Source organism: Protopterus annectens, chromosome 5.part0 (assembly GCF_019279795.1).
Source record: "Protopterus annectens isolate FY-2018-M chromosome 5.part0, PAN1.0, whole genome shotgun sequence".
NCBI classification, from domain to species: Eukaryota; Metazoa; Chordata; order Ceratodontiformes; family Protopteridae; genus Protopterus; species Protopterus annectens.
The window spans coordinates 854280072-854295129 of NC_056735.1; the positions used below are offsets into that span (position 1 = coordinate 854280072).

The following is a 15058-nucleotide window of genomic DNA, read 5'->3' on the forward strand; positions in this document are numbered from 1 at the left end:
GTGAACTGTAGGAGAGAGATTCTTCAGAGGAGTCTGAAAGGACCTCCTCATCCCTAGGAGGTTGGTCTGTATGCATAGGCCTAGGGCTTAGGAGAGGAGGAGGGAAGGAGATCGATGAAGCAGTAGGCCTTAATGCCATAAAGGCGCTAAAGAGGCTCTGACTGAAGGCCTGCCAGTCAGGCATGCTTTCAGAAGAGGGAGTAATATGTTTTCTCTTCTCCCTTCTTTTTAAAGGAATGGCAGTCGGTTTCCTAGAAACCGGGGACTGTAAAGGGGCAGAGGTCTCTGACGACTCCCCATGAAGCACTGGTTCCCCCCACGCATCAGCTAGTAACACCGATATAGCCTTGGCGGATGTGCTCTTGTCTGTGGATGGTGCGGCATAGAGGTACCCGCGACCCGATCCTGAAACCAAGCCTACGGCGGCCACAGGGTGGGAGTCGGGAGGAGGAGGCTCAGCAATAGTCAAGGCTGTAAGGTTCTGGCCTTCTTCTTAGGTGGTTCTGGGGGGGATGTCGGAAAGACTTTCCATCCTAAGCATAAGAAGTTTCAGACGTTGGGTCTCAAGATACAAATTTAACGCATGCAACCGGCTACGCAAGGTTTTCGGCACAAATGCCTGGCAAATAGGGCAGGCCTTATAGTCGTGAGCTCTTCCTAAACAGAACAAACACTTATCGTGGGCATCCTTATGAGGGATCTGGCGTCCACACTGATAATTTCCCTTTCTGGATGACATTGACAAGCAATATTACAATAAGGGAGGACTGAAAAAAGCTTCCCCAATGGGGTACTTATCTGAAAAATGATCGCGACATCAGCAGTAGCAAGAACACTTGGCATACGAATGGCGACTGAAAAGTTCTGAGGGCTGGTGTGTGCCAACATCATCTTTATGGCCCACGTATCCTCCTCCGTGCCTGAAGTCTGACGCACCACAGAGGGACTGAAAGCTTTTGAATACTGGCCGTACATACGCGAGATTGAAGGGATATACCCATTTGCAGAATACTGCAACATGGGAATAGAAGTATATACATATATATATGTGTGTAGATAGATATATATATATATATATATATATATATATATATATATATATATATATATATATATATATATATATATATATATATATACATATACACAGTGAGAATGTCAGAGTTTGCAGAAAGCCCCCCCCCAAAAAAAAAAAACACTTCTAATGTGTAACAGCAAGTTTCACAATTCAATGTTATCCATACAGACTCACACTTAACTTTTTGCAGTTTTGGGATCCACATTGTACAGTTCTGAACTTCTGACAGGGCACCTACTCATTGTGTATAATTTTTGCAAGACTACAGTTGTCTTTCCAGAGGTGGCTGATTCATGCAAATGAGCTCTAGCCATTTACACTGGGCATCTATAACAATTAAGAAGATATAACTCATGAATGCTGCTGCAGAATCATTACAGATGTAGTGATATAGCAGTGATGACCATTTCCAGGAGTGTGTACGTACAGTGTATCAGTACAACAGAGGATGGTCAGAGACAGAACATAGAAGGAAAGCAGGGGCAAACAGGAGAAAAAGGAAGTAGAAGGAAACAGCAAAGAACTTAGATCAGTGAATTCAGGAATAGAGTTCTGAAACATCAGCAACACATAAACTGGTGGCACAAGACTATAGCCCAAGGCATCCAGAAAAGCAGGGTGCACTGGGGGCATCACAAAAGGGCTGGGAGACTCCAGCTGAAGAAGTTCAAAGTTTCTCTTTTGGATCTTTGTGACTTGACTGCTGTCACATTTGAAAAAGTTTAGCATTTTGGTGATGGTCTCACCAAAGGTGAGGTCCTCACCAGGGGAGTCAGTGCTGCTGAACTCCTCCTGTGGTGAAGCATATCCCTGATCTGAGAAGAGTAGGTGAGGGGTTCATCATCAGATGAATCCTCTTTTTCTGAAGAGACATCCAGAGCAGGCCCCTTAGGGGTAGAGGGTGTAGGGGCCAGTGTAGATGTCGGGCCCTGACACAAGGGCAGAAAGGCATTGAGCAGGCCTTGGGTAAAGGCCTGCCAATCCAGTGGCTGTTCGACAGGTGAGGCAGCAGAGGCTGAGAAACATGTTTAATTTTCTGTTTCCTCTTCTTATGGGTGTAAGGGGGAGAGGATTCAGAAATATGGTGGAGGGTAGGAGGGATGGACACTGGCCGGCACTCCAGTACATCAGAGACTATGCCCTCATGTACCACGATTTGGGAGACGCCACGTGGACCCTTGGATATAACGAGCCTAGGTTCCCCCTCAGCGACCAAATCAGACGCCTGAGATTCCCTCCATGGCATGACCTCAGGCAAAGGACAGATTTCCTCCAGGCCTTCTGCTGAAAGTAGCTCCAAGGACTCTGGCCCAGACTCCGGGCCTTTAATAGCCTCCAAAGTGACTGCTGGAATGGAGAGCACACCAGTCTGTTCGGGCCTACTCTTTTTGACCTTCTTGACTGGGGGCTTTTCCGAATGTTCCAACGTTGGGTCCATCCTAGATGCTAGACGTTTGAGTCTCTGATTTGCAAGGTATCTTTTAAAGATGAAAGACGGCTTCTGAGGGCCTTGGGGACAAAACAAAGTACAGCTGCCCAACATGGGTCTCGAACCCATGACCCTGCCTTCTATACCTATACTTGCCCTTCCTACCTGACATGTAACCCAAAACAGTAGCAAGTAACAAAATAGAAAACCCCTAAGGGGTAGTTATCTGCAGTCAGATGAAGAAAATGCTTCTACTGGCAATGCAACGACTGGAGCTGGCAGTCACACAGGAGGCACAGAAGTTCTGGAGACATGTGTGCTGACGTCCACTATATAACCGATATCCATTTCTGACCAACATCCAAGAGAGGCGCGAGGCATCACGCACACCCTAGCGGTAGCATTTAACTTTTGTTTAAGGCCAAATGTACGAGTTCACCAGAGGTAAACTCCCTGATGTCATGAGTACAGCAGCATATAAATAGAACGACATCCATTTTTACAATTCAAGAATAGAGTTCTGAAACACTGGCAACACAAACTGGTGGCACAAAACTAGAACCCAAGGAATCCCTTTTTACAATTCAAGAACAGAGCTCTGAAACATCAGCAACACAAACTGGTGGCACAAGACTAGAACCCAAGGAATTATTTTTTACAATTCAAGAACAGAGTTCTGAATCATCAGCAACACATAAACTGGTGATACAAGACTAGAACCCAAGGAATCCCTCTTTACACAGTCTCTGTGAAGGAAGAGATAGTCATGGTAACCCTGCAACTCCCCCCCAACTGAAATATTACATTAACTGAAGGTAGCCCATTTTACACACCCACTGCAAAGGGAAAGATATTTGTGGCAACCCCACACGGCACCCCTCCCAAAGTGAAGATACCATTTCTTAACTCAGCCACTGTTAAGGAGCAACATTTTTAGTAGTCCTAAAGCACCCCCCCACACACACACACACACACACACACACACACACACACACACACAAACTGAACTGCAAATTTAACTAAATCTATCTTTCTTAGTCAGTCTTGGTGAAGGGATAGATACTTGTGGTAGCCATGTATAACAATCCCCCTAACACCCCCATACACACAGAAGCTAATAGGCAGTATTGACGGAAGGTACTGTTGACATGATCAGCATGTCTTAACTGTTCCACATCCTGTGAATGTGAATGCTGGGATGGGATGGTGTTTGCTATGTTGCTCTTATATGTAAGTTACTGTTTCTTTTGATGTTTTGCTGTGCTTCTGTCACTGCTTGTCTTTGTGTGGGGCTGCATGGAGACTGGCTAGTGCACTCTTATTTTTATTTTTTCCACAGACTTTGTGCAAGCTTACACTTTCAGTACTGCTACTATATACAGCTTTCATAAGGTAATAGGCTATGGCTTTGTGTTTCATTGCGTTACTGAAGCAAGTGTTATTGCCAAGACATGAGTGTCAGGGTTTGACATAACGGTTATGGTCTTTACCTCATAGACACAAGACACAGGGTTTGATTCTGACTTCTGATTATTGGCTAGGCTTGTAATACTCTGCAGGCTGACAGCCTAGTAGTTACATATGGAGCTATTCAGTGCATGTTTTTTTCTCTGCAGTCCCTCTCCTTACATCAGTCTCCTAATAGTAGAAATACATAATTTCAATTAATTTTATCTGTCTTACTTATTTTCCTTGTGTAACAACTTTGCTCAAAACGTATCTTGTGTACATTGTTCTTTGGTTGGAGTATTGGGCTTAATCGGGCTGACTGGTTCTCATTAGTGGGAGGTGTTGCCCACTTTACTCCCCCTTCAACCCCCAATTCCCTATTTACCCCCCACATTATCTGATTTATAGCATTGGGGAGAATGTCTAAAGACATGCAGGTAGGTGCGTGCGTGAATGGGTTTGCCTTCCTTGAAGGCTGGTCATCGGGCTGGCAACTCGGCACCGTAAAAATCCACCACCAATCAATAGCAGACTGGAGTTCTGCTGTGGAGACCCTTTTATTATCTGATTTATAGCATGGATTTCACGCCTCACATGATTATATTATAATATATATAACAATTTTCCTTGCATCTTAAAACATGTTTAATATTACTGTATATCCTTTAATGATGTGGATAGTTAATACACAATTCCTGCTCTAATTCCATTATATTCTGAGATATGACAGTTGTGAAAATATTCTACTAAAGGACACTTAAAATTCTTAGCCCTCAGCCCTATATAAGCCTAGTCAAAAAAGAGAAGAAAGTGAACCAAAATACCACGAATAAACAACCAGAACTGCAACTGTTTGTGTTGCGAGCCCTTATTTGGAGTTTCCAGCGAACTTCTGGTTGCTTATATAAGCCCAGCCAAAAAAGTTCCCTGGCTTTCGCCACCCAAGAAAATTATTTTCCTGTGCCCCTGTCAAGCACAGCCACAGAAGTGATCCCCGGGGTGAATTTCCTATTTCCCATCCAATTGACAAGATTTTTCTTAAAGAGAGCTAATGAGGAGCTTTGTTTGGCATGAATGGGTAGTCTGTTCCAGGGCATGGAAAGTCTCTGGGACAGGAATCTATCCCTCCAGCATGTTCTGTTTATTGTGGTGACAAGGTTTAGGTCCCTGGAGCATGTGGCTCGGAGAGACTGGGATTTCTTTAAGTGTAGCATGTCCAACAGCAAACATATGAATTGACAAAGCCCTTACTGATGGGTTGAAATTTCAAAAGGGTCCCATGCTGAAACCCAGGATTGAACCAGAGACCTTTAGATCTTCAGTCTAACGCTCTTCAAACTGAGCTATTTCAGCTCAATCAAAAGATTTTTTTTAAACCATTGTTTATATATATATTTACTTATTTATTTATATAGCATTCATCTAATCTCACTGAAAATGTCCTTTTTTGTTTCACTAAAATATGCTTTATTACATGGACTTTCCATGACATAAGCTACAATAATACTATCACAACAATTGAAATCACACAGATTTACTCTACCATTATCAAGGAGCTTTGTGGAACCAGATTCCATTGCGGAACATACTACAACCATTACAAATGCTGCCCCCTTTATTCTTAAATTACTATCAGTAAAATTAGTTATTTGGTGTTGCAAATGACTATGTACCACAATGTACCACAAAATCCTGTATACTCATTCTTAGAGTTGCCACATTTTCATATGCCCAAAGTGTGACATTTTTTGCAGAAATGTGAAATTTCCATTACCACTACCATTATCAAGGAGCTTTGTGGAACCAGATTCCACTGCGGAACATACTACAACCATTACAAATGCTGCCCCCTTTATTCTTTATTCTTAAATTACTATCAGTAAAATTAGTTATTTGGTGTTGCAAATGACTATGTACCACAATATACCACAAAATCCTGTATACTCATTCTTAGAGTTGCCACATTTTCATATACCCAAAGTGTGACATTTTTTGCAGAAATGTGAAATTTTGTAGTACATAACATACCCACAGCCAATGCACAGGACAGAACTTCACTTTTTTTGCCAAAATAAAAGTTTATTCATGTAGTATTTAAGTTACTTATGCTACTTCTTATAGCATTTAGGTGTTTCAAATACAAGATAACTGATTTATGCAAGTATTAAAGAAAACTTGGGATATATTTTTTGTCCTAACATCTCAGGACAATTGCCATTTTTCAGTTTTTTCAGCAGGACACAACTGCCCAAAGAGGGACTGTACCTCACAAAGAGGGACAAGTGGTAACCCTACTCATTCTTCTACTACAACAAACATGATTTTTTTATATATAAAAATACTTTCCAGCTAATTACCTAGCAGCACTATTGGCCAGAAGTCATTCACAACTTCAATTAATTCTAAAAAAACATGCATCGCATTGAGTAACTAGATAAACGACATTAGTCTATATATCATTTATTACAAAATATGTCCTACGCTTATCTGAATTCATTAAATCTGTCCTATTTACATCACAAGCCTTCTAACAAGCTTAAAGTATACTCTCCAATTTATAAACTCTCCTAAGAAAAGTTTAAATTCTTAGATTCTTTCAAGTCATTCCAAAAGCTGCAACTTCTTCTAGCCCTAATAAATTCACAAAATGGTAGGTCTCTAAGAAAAGGTCTGGACTGAAACTTCTTCCAGATAAGAAAGTACATGCATTAGATTCTTCGTGATGCAGCTTTGTAATAGTCTCATGGGCAGACATAACCTGTGTAATGAAAGCAACCACCTGAGCAAAGTGAAAAAAAAATCTTCATTAGAGGAGTACCTGTCAAACTTTGCTGAATCAGTACTAAAATCAGCATCATAAAATAATCTGTTGTGAAAATAAATATTACGATAAAGCTGGTATATCAAGTTATATAACTCAGTAAATGAACTGTGACATTTAGGAAAATCTGTAGGCACAAGTTAGCTAAGATAATGGAAAAATGTATTCACAAACAACTACTTAACCACTTACTACAAAATAACCTACTAGCAAACTGCCAACATGGCTTTAGGCCATTCCATAGCACATTGACTGCCTTCTTATCCTTTACCGACTCTATATAAAAATCGTAACAATAACTCTTTTTTCCTCTGCACTATTTATTGACCTGTCAAAAGCCTTCGATATGGTTAACCATAACTTACTTCTAGACAAACTAAAGGCCCATTCTCTCGATCCTCAAGCTATACAATGGTTTAGGTCTTATCTGGAAAATAGACAGCAAGCAGTACTTTGGCATAACAATCTGTCTTCACTACTCCCAGTAAATATTGGAGTACCCCAAGGGCTCTACCTTAGGTCCCCTACTCTTTTCCTTATTTATTAACAATCTACACATGAACATACCTCAAGCCACCTGCATTAAATATGCAGACGACTCCACCTTAATCTGTACAGCCAAGAATATAGCCTCTCTCCACTCCCTCACCCAAACTGTTTTTCAGAATGTTGAAAACTGGTTTATGCAACACTGCCTCCTCCTAAATCCCAAAAAAACAAAACTACTGCTTTTTACTCCAACTCATAAATCACCTAATCCATTCTTCTCTGTAACCTCTAGCAATGGTACCAACATAACCCCAGATACTACAACCCGCCTACTAGGTGTAACAATTGATAATCGTCTCAGCTATGATGACCACATCAACTCCACCATAAAGTCTGTTAACAAAAGACTTGGTACCCTCTATAGAATTAAACCCTTCCTTACCCCTTCTGCAAGGAAAAGTATTGTCCAGACCCACCTCATTTCCACCCTTTTCTATGCCTCTGTTATATATACTAACCTATCCAAAAACAACCTCTCTAAACTCTCCACCTGTTATAATAGCATAGATTCATCACATGCTCCCCCTTTAAAACTCACCACTGCCTCAACCTCAAACAACTTGAATGGCTAGAATTGCAAAACCATATACTCTGTCAACAATTACTTATTACTCAAAAGATCCTATACCACCCTAACAACACCCCTATCCTCACTAATCTAATTACACCATATAAAAAATCTAGCTTCACTACGCTCTGCTAATAAGCTTCTAGTTTCCTCAATTAAAGCTAACAACAAAGCCAGTGATTCACTTTTCTCAAATACTGCAGGGAAAAACTGGAATCAGCTTCCTTCAGAATTATCAACCCTTGCTTCTACTTCTCTATTTAAAAAACATCTTAAAGAACATCTGAAAAATTATTGGCTTTGTCCATGTGCTAACCCAGACTGATATCTTTTTCCCCTTCCTGCTCTTACCCCTATCCCTACTCCTCTAACCTACATCTCCAAATCTAGTTACTACTCCTTTCTTCGTAATATGAGGATAAAATATAAGTTCTTTCTCTCTTAACTGAGTCTTGCTCATACCTTCTAGTGTGTTTTGTATAATTGTTTAGTATAATTTTTACTAAAATTGTTATAGTTTATAATTTTATTATTATAATTGTTCTTTTGGCCAGTGCTACCTCTGTATTGTGATTTTTCATGTCTTTTTACATTGTTAACGTTGTCACTGTTCATGCTTGGAGCTTTTCTCCCCGGGCCTCTACTGAAAATGGACATATATCCAGTTAGACTAATCTGGTCAACAAATGTAAAATAAAAATAAAAAATACAAATAAAAGTTTAAATCCCAAAAATAATATACTTGTTGGAGAGTCCCTTAATTCATAATTGGACAAGTTTATAATTTCAAAATACGTATGTTCATCAGTTAAATCTGAATAAATTTCCAAGTCAAGCAAGTCAGAAGGTAAGTCCCTCACAATCACATGTTGAGAAAATGTACACTGTATACATCACAAACATCAGCATTTTCTTTGTTAGCAGAGGATTCCCAAGAACAGTTACAATCTGGAGCTATTCTATCAGCACTTGTAATGTTTAACAAGGGATCGGAACAAGTCCCGGAAAGAATGTAAAAAATATATATACATGTATATACATAATTCTATGCTGCAAGACTATCAACAGTTAATGTGGACTACTAGAATCCAAACCAACAAAGCTAAGGAACAGTACTATATTTTAGTAATACACCTTTTTTGTATATTCTTGTATTGCATATCACACACAAACCTACCTCATTCTATATCAGACAAAGCCCCTCCCATACCAAATTGGCTATGTTCTTCTGACCTATATAACTTTAACATACATATTCCTCTTCTGACAGCTCTAATGAAATCAAGATCTTTATGCAAAGTATTTATGCCATGCATGGTTTTTGTAAAGTCTCTACTGCAGTGGGAAACTAATCTATGCATATCTTTTATTTTATTCTTTTAACTCCTTTAAACTGTATAATATAACTGACTGACAGTGTTTCTGTTAAAGTAAATGGCACTGATTAAAAGTGAATGGGAAGTGGGTTCTCAGAGCATGAAAGGTATAAACACTGTATGCATCTGAATGTCTTTTTCCACTGTCAGCTATACTGATACCATGCACTTTAATACAAAGATGTTGGCACAGAAAAGGATTACTACAGTCCAGATTTTCAAGATAAAAGCACTTAGTATGTTTTGATACACACACAGAAAAAAAAGACGTAGTCCATGTATGTACTAAAGAGTTTGAATATATACAGAATTATGACTATGTTGCTGACCATAATTTACTTATTATATGCTCGAAACATGGACACCAAGAAATTCGCCTCGAGTGAAACTGCAAAGGTGAATATTGGCATCCATGTCAAGAAAACATAACATGTACCTTTGACCAGAGATCTAATCAAAATTCTTTGCAGAGCATGGAGATTTATCTTCTCTGTGTACAACAAATTAATCAAAAGTAATATGTAACAAAAAAAAAAAACAAGCCAAGTGGAGGAATGGTTGATGTCCTTATGTATTCCCTGTGAAGTTTAATTCAAAATGGCCTGTATAGTTTAGCAGACAGCAGATAGAAACAGGAGTTGAAACTAAGCATTTTTTCCTGCTGCTGGTGTTTACTAGTCAGTGCTGTCTGCTTTTAGTGCAAACTCGGCCTTAACAGTACATAGGGAATGATTAACTATTGTTAATCATCACTCTAAACGTTGTTAAGGTCGGGTCTTGTGCTATAGCAGTGTTAAACCACTTTGTAACTTTGTGATTTTTTTAGCATAATCACCATACTACATGCACATTGGAAAGTGATGAGATGTAACTGTACATATGCAGAAAGCAACAATTTCTTGATTTTCATTTGTTAATTATAAACCCTTTCAAAGTGACATTTTCTTGTATAATATGGATGCCACAATTACACAATGAAATCGAGGAAAACAAACTTGATAAGACTTCCCTAGCACAAGACGTAAACTTAAAGGTACTTAGGAGTTGTGACGACTGGAGAGAGATGGGCGAAAGGCTGCTAGCCTAGTCAAATAGAATTTGATATATAATTCTGGCATTTATAAATAAATGTAAAATACAGGCATGTTTTCTTGAGTGTAAAAGAATACTGTAAAATGTGGAACTGCAAAATATGTGACAACATTGCGTATGGAACTAGAAGCAGCTAAGAAAATGAGGAGAATATAAGCTGAGGAAAATGAATGGCAGAGGAGGCATGAGAGGGAAATGCTGACTCTTCGCCAGAGTCATGGAGGTAATAGGGCAGGGAGTAACCGGACCCCAGAAGCACAAAAGGTCAGTAAATTTCTTCCACATTTTAAAGAGGGGGATAATTTTGATAGCTTCATTCATATTTTTGAGCAGGTATGTAAACATTATGAAGTTGACCATGGTCTCTGGGTATGGTTCCTGACCCACTTACTCCATGGTAAAGCTGTAACTTCTTTAGCAAAAATGCATGACACTGACTGTTTTGATTATACTGCTGCAAAAAGACACTTGTTGGAATGTTTTAAGCTAATACCTGAAATGTATAGGAAAAAGTTTTGTGAGCATAGACACAAGGCAGATGAAAATGTATGTGAATATGTTGCTGAACTGAGCACTTATTTTCATAGCTGGGTGAGTGGATGTCAGGTCACCACTTTTGAAGGGCTGGCAGACCTTTTGGTAAGGGAACAAGCCCTTAGCACTTTGCTGAGGACATGAGGATGGAATTGATTCCTCAGCATCAGAATCCTCATAAGGGGGTAAAGCATATCCTAGGTCTGAGGAAATGGACACCTGGTCGGGTGAGTCATAGTCTGCATCCTGTCTAGGCCTTTTATCAGATGGGGGATGGGACCCCCTGATCAGAGTGATTAGGTCTTTGGCCATTTTGAGCATTTGTTTCTTAGGCATGGAGGCCTGTCCTGGAGAATGCTGTATGTGTTTCTTTGTTTTTAAAGGAGGCTTAGACTTAGAAGAGGGTTTAATGCTTAACTGAGTAGGTCTGAAGACACACTCTGAAGCTGCGGGTTGCTCAGCTACTCCAGATCCCTCTGCAGGGTCGGTTTCGTTAGGCTGAAAAACTTGTGCGTCCGAAGGCCCAGCCATCTCCACGTGGGAGTCGGAGGCGGCCTGTGGTTCTGCAGAAGCGGTCGTCGGGGGCTGCGAAGGTGCCTCGCTGAAAACCGGAGAACCGGCGACTGGCCTAGAAAAGGCTTCGTCATCAGTTTTGGGCCTCGGATGCCTGTCCTTGTCTTTGCGCTTTTTATGAATTCCGGTCGTCGGAAGTTCCGAAGGCATGGTGTAATTAAATTTTCTGCCAAAATAATGTCGGGCAAAATCAAACCAATGTTTAATAGTGCGCTTGTTAAACCTAGCACAAAACCGACAACCAGTGACATCATGGTCTGGGCCTAGGCATGGGATACAATAAGAATGGAAATCCTTATGAGGTATTTGCTTCCCACAAGAAATACAGTTATTCACTTTTACTGGCATCGGTCTGAGGCAAGAAAATTTTTCCCCAATGGGGTACTTAGCTTTGTAAAAGACTTCGGTTCTGGATTCGGAAAGAAAATCTCAGGAGTCGGCCGACCGGCACCTGCGAACTGCTTTTGCTTCGGGCACCGCGCGGCAAGAAAGACTGATGAAAATGGTGTCGGCTGCATCTTATATACCCCTGTCACACTGACGTCAGGGAGGAGGCGACAGCAACCGATGCCGGACCAAGACTTTGGAACTCAGGCCGACTGGGGAACCGCCTGACGGCAGGATAACCCAAGTGTAATGACTGCAGCAGTGTAACACGATGAACATCATATATGCTCCTTTACTTGAAAAATTTGGAAAGAAGACTGGAAGGTTTACAGTTTGATTAATACTGGACTCTGAAACCACAGGAAGAAAGGAAGGATTACTTCGTAAAGATACCCTTTCTTTAGGAAAAATAAAATAAGGAGGTTTAGAAGACAAACCCTGTAATTCTGATACTCTTACGGCAGAGGTTATAGCTATTAAAAAAACAATTTTCGAGGTTAGAAATTTTAGCTGACTTTTAGCTGAAGGTTCAAATGGAGGTTAAGTTAAAATTTGTAAAACTATGTTCAAACCCCAAGGTAGAGTAAGTTCTTTAACTGGAAGTCTAAGTAGAAAAGTTCCTCTTAGAAAGGGTCTGCGAAGTTTGCAGGATGCCAGAGATGAGTTATTTACTCCAGATGGAAATGGCAGCTAACTGTACTTCTACAAAAAAAAAAAAAAAAAAAAAAAAAAAGAGCTTGCTCCATCATTGAAAACTGAAGCTAAAATTCCAGAACTGTAGGAATAGGAGCTGAAAAGGGATCTAAATTGTTTTGTTGCACCCAAATGGCAATTCTTTCCATTTCTAGTGAAAGCTTTATGGGATGATAAAAGAATGCGATGGACAGTGAAAGACAGGCTGGGATGTCTAGCGATCAATGGAACTGGAGAAATAATATGGTCAATTTCTGGCCTGAAATGTCTGGATGAATCATGTCTGTCAGGTGAGACAGGTTTGGAGATAGATCCAGAGTCCATGAAGGGTGAAGGAGATGAGGCCAAAGAAAAGGAAACGAAATTTGACGAGACCAGTAAGGGGCAATGAGGATTACTGTGGTCTTCAATCAATATGCTTTCTGAAGAAATGTAGGAATTAAGGGTAATGAGGGAAAGGCATAAAGGTGGGCCAGTCATGAAGGACAGTCACCTCTCTGTTTCAGGACTTCGAGGATATCACCAAAGGATACCTCAGAGGGTGACCGAGGGGATCCTTCCCCGTCATCAAAATCTGTGTCTTCAGTGAGGGACTCCTTTGTGGAGTCCATGTGCTTCCTCTTACACAAACTTTTCCGGTGGACTTCCTCAGCGGGAGAAGCTGGGGAAGACAGCGGAAAAGGGGTTTCCTGTGGGAATATGCCCTGAGGCCCTTGCACCCGGTGTCCGCTTGGTGCGACTTGTGAAACCAGTGTACCAGAGGAGGACGGAGGGATAGACAGTCCAGTATCGCCAGCAGCAGGGAAAGCCTTCTCCATCAGTTGGAAGGCTGGTCCACCTGAAGAGGAGTGAATGTCTAGGACAGGGATCACCCCTTCCCTAAGTGGCTCAGCCTGCCGTCCCGAAGTCCCTGGATGGCTGTGGAGCAGCAAACTATGCATGTCACAACTGACATCCTGGGTCATAGCAAAACTTTCCTGCCATGAAGGTAACTGCGGTTCCTTAGTGAAATCTATAAAGGGAACCGCAGAAGGGGAAGACTGTGCTATATCCATGGACTTCAAAGACAATAAAGGAGGAGAATAAGAAGGGGTCTTTAGAGATGGGTGATCACTTCCCAAGGAAAGATAGTTCCTGGGGGGGTGGGATATCTCTGGCCAAGAGCACCTGATCCACAAGATGCAACACATCGTGTTTGAAAAGGCTTCTATTGGACATCACGGAGACTGAGGAAGAAACAGGCCTGCCCACAGAAGAGGCAAGCTTGGTGCCCATTTCGCCAGTCCGCACCGAGAACAACGGTGCCGAGAGAGACTGGACTACGGGTGTCTGCACTGAAGAAGTCATCGATGCCGAGGTCATGGTCTACACCGACACAGGGATCGGTGCCGAAGTGGTTGTCGGTACTGAAGCTGGAACCGAAAAAACTGGAGTCAACAATAAAGGCGTCGGTTCCGAGTAAGATGTCAGAGCCGACATGGTCAAGGTCTGCGCTGACTGAACGGTCGGTGCCGATACAGTAGTAATAGTCTGAACCAAGGAGCCCCTCGGTGCCAATATAGTGAAGGCTGCAGGAGAAGACGGAGCCAAGATCACTAATGGAATGAAGGCCTCTGTGCTGAAGGTCTAGGTACCGAAAGCACTGGGGCTGACTGAGTGAGCTCAGAGCCGAAACTTTAGCCTTTTTAGGTTTTGGTTGGCGGGAGTATCCAGCCGGGGATGAAGGCAAAGATTTAGCCTTGGTAGGAACATCCAAGATTTTCTTATGGGCTCTAGGAGGGGATCAGGCCTCCAACTCAGAAATAGCCTCTGAAAATGGAGATTTAAGAAGTCCCTTCAGCAACAGCTTGCTTTTCCTTTCCAACAAAGTTCTATTAGAAAAGTTTTCACAGATAGTACAGGGTGGGTCAACAGATAAGTGGGACGCCCCCAAACAATTAAAGCACAAAGAGTGTGCATCAGAAGTAGGTAGTTTGTGTCCACAATCAGAATGTCGTTTAAACCCCGGACTACCTTTCTTGTCTGCCATGATAGCAAAATTAGGTAACAGAAAAGGGTACCAGCAATGGTACAAAAGAATACCTGAAGGTATGAGGGAAAGGGAAAGATTACCAATGATGGTAAGGGGAGAATACCTCGCTGTAAAAAGGTAGAGAAAGAGAAGAAAAACCTGAAGAAAATATGGTCGCTGTGGTTGCTAGATGCAATAGGGTAAAAGACAATGAAATAGAAACTTTTCTGACAGAAAAGCAATGCAAATGACTATTAAACAACAAATAACTGTACTTAGCTCAAGAGAAGCAGCTTTACACTACTGAATAGCAACATGGCAAACAAAATCTGAGGTAACAGGGAGAGGGGGATTGTGGGTAAGAGTTTAGCTCGAGAGTTTGAAGCTGACGCAAGCTTGGAAAATGGCCGGCTCAGTTCCAAGGTCGGAACCGATACCCATGCATAAGGAATGAACGAGGATTAACAATATCAGATGTACAGTTCGGTATACTTACCA

At 41.3% G+C, this 15058-nt stretch overlaps 1 protein-coding gene and 1 non-coding gene across 2 annotated transcripts in view; both read right to left on the reverse strand.

The window, feature by feature from the left end:
* PANX1 (pannexin 1) overlaps positions 1-15058 on the reverse strand; it is a 903960-nt gene that overhangs the window by 666632 nt on the left and 222270 nt on the right. The gene's annotated exons all lie outside the window — the stretch shown is intronic.
* TRNAF-GAA lies at positions 5237-5309 on the reverse strand. Its single transcript has one exon. It is a non-coding gene; the product is annotated as a tRNA-Phe (tRNA).